The sequence below is a fragment of the Ixodes scapularis genome, unplaced genomic scaffold (genome assembly GCF_016920785.2).
Source record: "Ixodes scapularis isolate PalLabHiFi unplaced genomic scaffold, ASM1692078v2 PGA_scaffold4__175_contigs__length_147842914, whole genome shotgun sequence".
In the NCBI taxonomy this organism is placed as follows: domain Eukaryota; kingdom Metazoa; phylum Arthropoda; class Arachnida; order Ixodida; family Ixodidae; genus Ixodes; species Ixodes scapularis.
Window position 1 is genome coordinate 19,150,047 of NW_024609879.1, and position 6,000 is coordinate 19,156,046.

Sequence of the window (6,000 nt, forward strand, 5' to 3'; positions counted from 1 at the left end):
TCTCCGCTGCGAGCAAAAATCGTCTGCTTCAAACGCCATTGCCTTGGAAATTGCCTTCTCAAAATTTGCACACGCATCCGATATTATTAAAATTTTGATAAAGTGTTTAGTGCTTTACTAACTTCACGACAGACTAGTTTTGAAAAGTGTGAACTCGCCGTTCATTTTTTAATCAGCCGTGTTGTATCGATCTCCATGTATTCTCCCATAGGGCGGGCCGCCTCTTGGAACCCTGAGTACCACGTGACTCGCGCCGAGCCGCTCTGTCGGCCATCTTGTCGGCAAAACACGAGGTTCAAAGGATTGCGCTACTCTGCTCCGTAGGAGCTATATAGTGCTCTAGCTTTGACTACATTGCACGCTATGTTTGAAACGGAGTATAGAGAGTTGTAGTGGCAAGAGCGGCGGCCGCCGCGTCAAGATTTTGCGTATAGACGCCACCGTAGCGCTGCTGTTCTGAGCCCTAGGCAACGAGGTAGAGGGGCTTAGAGCGATAAACCGGGGTTCCGGTGTGCACTCGAAAGTGACCCCCATAAGGAGGCTGCCATTGTACGCAAATTTGACCACACGTCACATGACCAAACCAAATACGTGACGTCACAGGAAAGATGGCAGCGCCCATGCAGCGGCTGGCCCCAGCTGGGCCGGAGCTTGTCGGATGCTTTGTTGGTTGTCGTTCGTCTCGGCGAGTTGATTTCAGACGCGGAAGCCGTCATATGAGGCCGGTCGAAAGCGAGTTCAGAGTTCAGCGTGGTGTTTGACGTAGGTATAACGTGAAAATACGGAGAAACGGTGTGCATTTCGCTGGTGACCGACCGGGATATTGCCACGGAAGAGACAATCTGACCTACGTTGCTCGGACCTCGGATTGATTCGGATACCGCAAGAATAAAATTTAAGGCGACGTTTCTGTGCTCTCGTTGACCATCGGAATCTTCGAGGTTTGCAGTGAAGCGTGTGCAATATATTTGGATACACAGTTTAGCGACGGAAATTGCCTGAGTCGTGCTTGGCGGTGTGCAATCACGGTGCAGCTTCGATCAAATGACCGAGGGCTCACTTCGGTTGTGCGGCGCACCGGAAGGCTGCCTTGAAGCTGGTAGTTCCCGTGCCGTGCTGAATGATGCTGTGCTGCTTACAAATTGTTCCGACGTAGAAGTGCACTTTCACGGAGCACAGGTGTGCGGCGCACCGAAGAGCTGCCTTCAAGCTGGTAGTTCCTGTGCCATGCTTTAGGTGATGCTCTGCCGCTTCCGAAATTGTTCCGGCGTAGCCGTGCACTTTCACGGAGCACAGGTGTTGCAGTTGGTATTGATCCCGCTGGCCTGTCGCACGTTTCGTCAACACAAACGTTTCATCCACACTCGTTACGCGAATTGCAAGCTGTCCGGACATTTCACCGAGCGTGTTACGTACCCAGCTCACGCCGCTTTGTGGCAACAGTCTGCAGTGGCTCATTACCAGAAAAGTGGTCCCACATCCATTTCAGTTCAGTTCGTCCACGGCAGTCGCCAAACCCCGAAGGAGAGGATTTATTCGGACAGAATGCCACTAAAGCAATGCAGCTTCTTCAGTGGTCAGGACAGATTCTCTTCTGCTAGTTTTGTTATACTGTCACGGATCCTTGTTCCAGTCCTATCTTCTATCAATATTCACTATTCTGGGACACTGCAGGTCATGCTCAGCTGTAATCGTATGTTCAGGTGGAGGTACTGGGCACCTTACCCGTAGCCCTTCACTCTGTGTGAACCCGGCGGCTCTTCAGCCGAGTTACCCGATAATGGGACACGGCTGGCGGACTATTCTGCGTCTTATACCCCTGTCGAGCCGTAGGCAAAGTCCTGACCCGAGCCTGGCAGAACAACCGCAAGACGACCGAGTACCACAAGGAGTAACCTCGGAAATACACCACGAAGCACCTGAAATCCGAGCCAGTTGCTGCTACCAGGAAAAACCACCGGAATTCGGTGTCCTGTCAGAAAATCCAAAGCTGACTAAGCCAACAATGACAAACCTGTAGCAGCAAACCGTGTCCCCTCCCACCATTGTTTGCATGCCCGTCGCAAATCACACTCCGACGCTTTTTCACGCAAGCTGTATGAAGACGTCAAGGACTGGATTGAACAATATGACAGTGTCGCCCGCCACATTGGGTGGACAGACAACCAGCTCCTGCAGAACCTATACTTCTCGTGGAAGCAACTGCCGGCGCCGGTCTGAGAACCGTGGATCCTCCTTAACGTCATGGGAAGTTTGCAAGATCAAGCTGAAGCGCGCATCCGTCAGCCAACATCAACGAAAGAGAGCCGCATTCTTGATTCTGTCCAGGACACTGCCCCAATGAGAGCGCCACCGCACTCGTGGAGGATGTTTTGCGCTTGATCGAGCGCCCACGCCCACGCCGACCTTGATGCTACAGAAGACAAGAACCTAAGAATCCCATGCGCCCCACGTGAGGGACAACACCTTCGGCAGCCTTGTCCGCAACCCCCAACAACAGTCGAGGTGTTCATATCACTGAGGCTTCCAACATGGAATGTGCACTGCATGCCCGAGCCTGCCACTATGAACAACTTCCCGGCGTCTCGACACTCGAGTTGTCCAGCTACTACTTCGACGCCAGCCTCCCAGGCATCCACGACATCACCCACGACGTTGCCTGGGAGGAGATCAGGAAGCTACTTCCTGCCATCAGTTGCCCGGCTTTTATTTTGATTGCCGAGATTGTTTCGGAACAAGTTTGACAGGTATTTCAAACGAGAGTTCTGCGAGCGAAGCGGCATCTGACAAACCAAGGGCAACTTACGCCACAATAGCACGACGACCGCCACCGGCTGCCCCTTAGTATTCAATGCCAATTCAATGAGACACTCTAACGCCGAAGCATTTCTGACATCGTGTGTAGGTCCGCGCTCAACAAAGTACACAGAGGAAAACGTAGGTGATGCGAATGTGCGACCGAAAACCACTTTGCTACCACTGCATGAAGCCGACCATGTCTACCAAAGCAGCCCGTACCAATGAATTGGTCTGCGAGGGTTCGTGCCAAACGACCCTCGATTACGTCTCGAGGAGCGACCACGGGAGATTAAGGATTACCTTCGGCGACCTTTGTCCCTGATGCCGAAGGTGCTGAATCGAAGATTCTGAATCCCTGATTACCCCGAAGCTCCTCATGTCCATCACCTCAACAAGAGGTAAGCACGACGAAGCAGGTTAACGGCGATGCAGTGACAGTGGATTTGGTGTCGGTTGTCGTCCAAGGACAATACCTAAAAACTTGCTGACACCAATTTTCTGTGTCCACTCCACGAAGCACACATTTGCAACTTTGAGGGAGAATGCCCCTGAGTAACTTGAAGGAATAGAATGGTTGGTTGCTCTCAAAAGTGAACTGCAAGCATCACCAGACTTGGATAGCAAACAAAAATTGTTGCCAGCTTTCAAGTCAACGGTACAGCAAAAGGCACAGCCACGTAAGCAATACATGCCCGAACTTGCTACATTGATGCCGAAAACTACCAGGAAAATTTTCGGATTAGAAGCCAGCCCTGCAGCTTCAGTGCACATGACGTATGATTACAAGACAGCATCAGTCGGTCAAAGTTGCCACTCGACCAAACTGAACACCGACGTGCCAGGAGCGTCATCCGACAACAAGGTCCACAGGTACTACGACTGAACGCCTGACACGAGACTGTCGCAGAAAGAACTCGTTATGGAACCATTTACTAAGAATCAATAATTTTGTAATCAAGTGGAAATAAACATATTTGATACACTAACCAGATAAACATATTTCCGTTTGCCTTCATGCCTTGAGAGTCTACACACCGAGAATTGTGTCCATTGCATGCTCTGGACCTTACGAGGACACTCGCATCTCTGACCCTTCAATATTAATTAATGGGAAATACCAGACTGGCAGACTTGTTGCATGGGGCTGCACTCGTTCAACTTTTCCTGAACATGTGGTGCATCCGAAAACCAACTCCAGTGATGTGAAAATGTTATTTATTAATTTATTCCTTCCAGGGGCCTTTGTAGGCATTGCAGAGAGGATACTTAAAACTACACACATGATAATAGCATTAAAGCACACTGCTGTAACTTGTTAATTGGAAAAACAAACACACCTCTGAGCATATAGTTTAATAGTATGTGTTGATGCATTGTTATATAGCATGACACTTCCTATATGTATGACACAATAGACCCTTTGCAGAACCTTATCAAGCAACACAACCGTCACCATTTTTTTCGGCGCAAAGCACATGAATGGGCCCCAGTTCACGTCGAACGCCAATGCAGCATTCGAGTCCAATAGGTGCTGAGCCGAATTCACAGGGATGGCGGACACAACATTCTTGTCGAACAAATACCCAAAGTATGAAAGACTGGGGTAATTACAGAAGTAGCTACTGTAATTTGTTTCATCAGAATTTGGCAGACGGCAAAGGCTACGGTCTCGGTGAGTCAATACACACATTGGAGAGAGGCACATGAAAGCATATCACCAGAGTGCTCGTCTGCACAGATTTGTCACACACCTTCGCTCCGTCTCTCTGATTGGCTCGAGGGGGCTGTGGCGGTTGGCCTTTTCCAAGTTACGGTGATGCCAAGTATAGACAGCCCACACTTTTAAAAAGAGTCTATTGAAGAGACCGAAAGGAATGGTAGTCAACATTTTTCAACAAGACTGCTCTCCAGGCAAGGGATGAACACAAATATGAATCATCTTATCCAGGTAATTAGAACAATTAAATAATTGACCGACTAATACAATGCACTCTTGATGGAAAAGAGTATAGCTGCAATAAATCCTACAAAACAGAAAAAATGCGCAGTTAATCTATGCATGCACCAAAACAGTTGTTCTTATAGCAAGTCGAATAGCTTTGAAGCAGGTGCCTGCAATGATTTATTCTTCCCCATACTCAATAAAACGCCAACCTCATAGCTGAAAATAAGGGTGCACTTCGCACTCACACACACACACAAAAAAAAAGGAAGAAAAGCGATCGATCTAGAATCGTGGATTAGCACAAAAGGTTAAAATCGCAGGAGCTTCCTCGCTAAAAGTTGCTATGGTTGTTCGGTGACGGAGGGCTGAAACAACTTCCCTTAGGCCCTAACGCGACGTATACATTTCGCGTAGATTCTTAGATAATTCAACGTTCAAACAAAGCTAAGAGAATGCGAAAATTTCATGTTAAAAGCACTCAAAGTTCTATCGATCCTCGGACACATCCCGGAATCCAAGCACCGGTACGGCGATGCAGAGCTGATGCTGTCTCACAGGCGTTGATCCAGAGCGATCTTGCGCAAAAACGGTATAAAGTCTCATTCCTTCATATTTTCACATTATACCTGCGTCAGCGAGCACGAAGAAGCCCGAAGTCGTCAGAAAGCAGCTGCACATCACGGCTACCGCGCACAGAACAAACTCGCATCCGCCAGCTCTGGGCGCTGCCATCTTACCTGTGACGTCACGGCTCTTGGGAGGTCACGTGACGAGTGGTCACATTTGCGTAAAATATGGCGGCAACCGGGGGGGTGCCACTTCCGAACTTCCGGTTTATCACTCTAAGCCCCTCTACCTCGTTGGCCCTAGGAAAGTGCCCCCGTCAGCTTCGTCGTTGGCGCTGCTCGGCGTGTACTACAGAGTGATACAAGGAGACGCCAGGCTCTTTAAATCGACCGGAAAATTCGGTTTCTTAAAGGGATTGTCCGGTCGAAACCGGAAGTACTAAAGTTCTTGCGCTCGTTACGTCGAGGGAGCCTTCATATAGACAAACGTCATTTTTATTTTGATATATGGTCTCCCGTTACTAATTAAACCTTTCATGAGTCTATGTACTAAACTGCACCCCGAATTTCGCCAGTGTCAATGGCTGACATCCGTAGGTGCTGCGTGACGTCACAAAACGCAATGGTTTGTCGGATGGTCGGGATAACAACCGTTGGTCGATGGATGTCTTGCATTTTGTTTCGAATTAT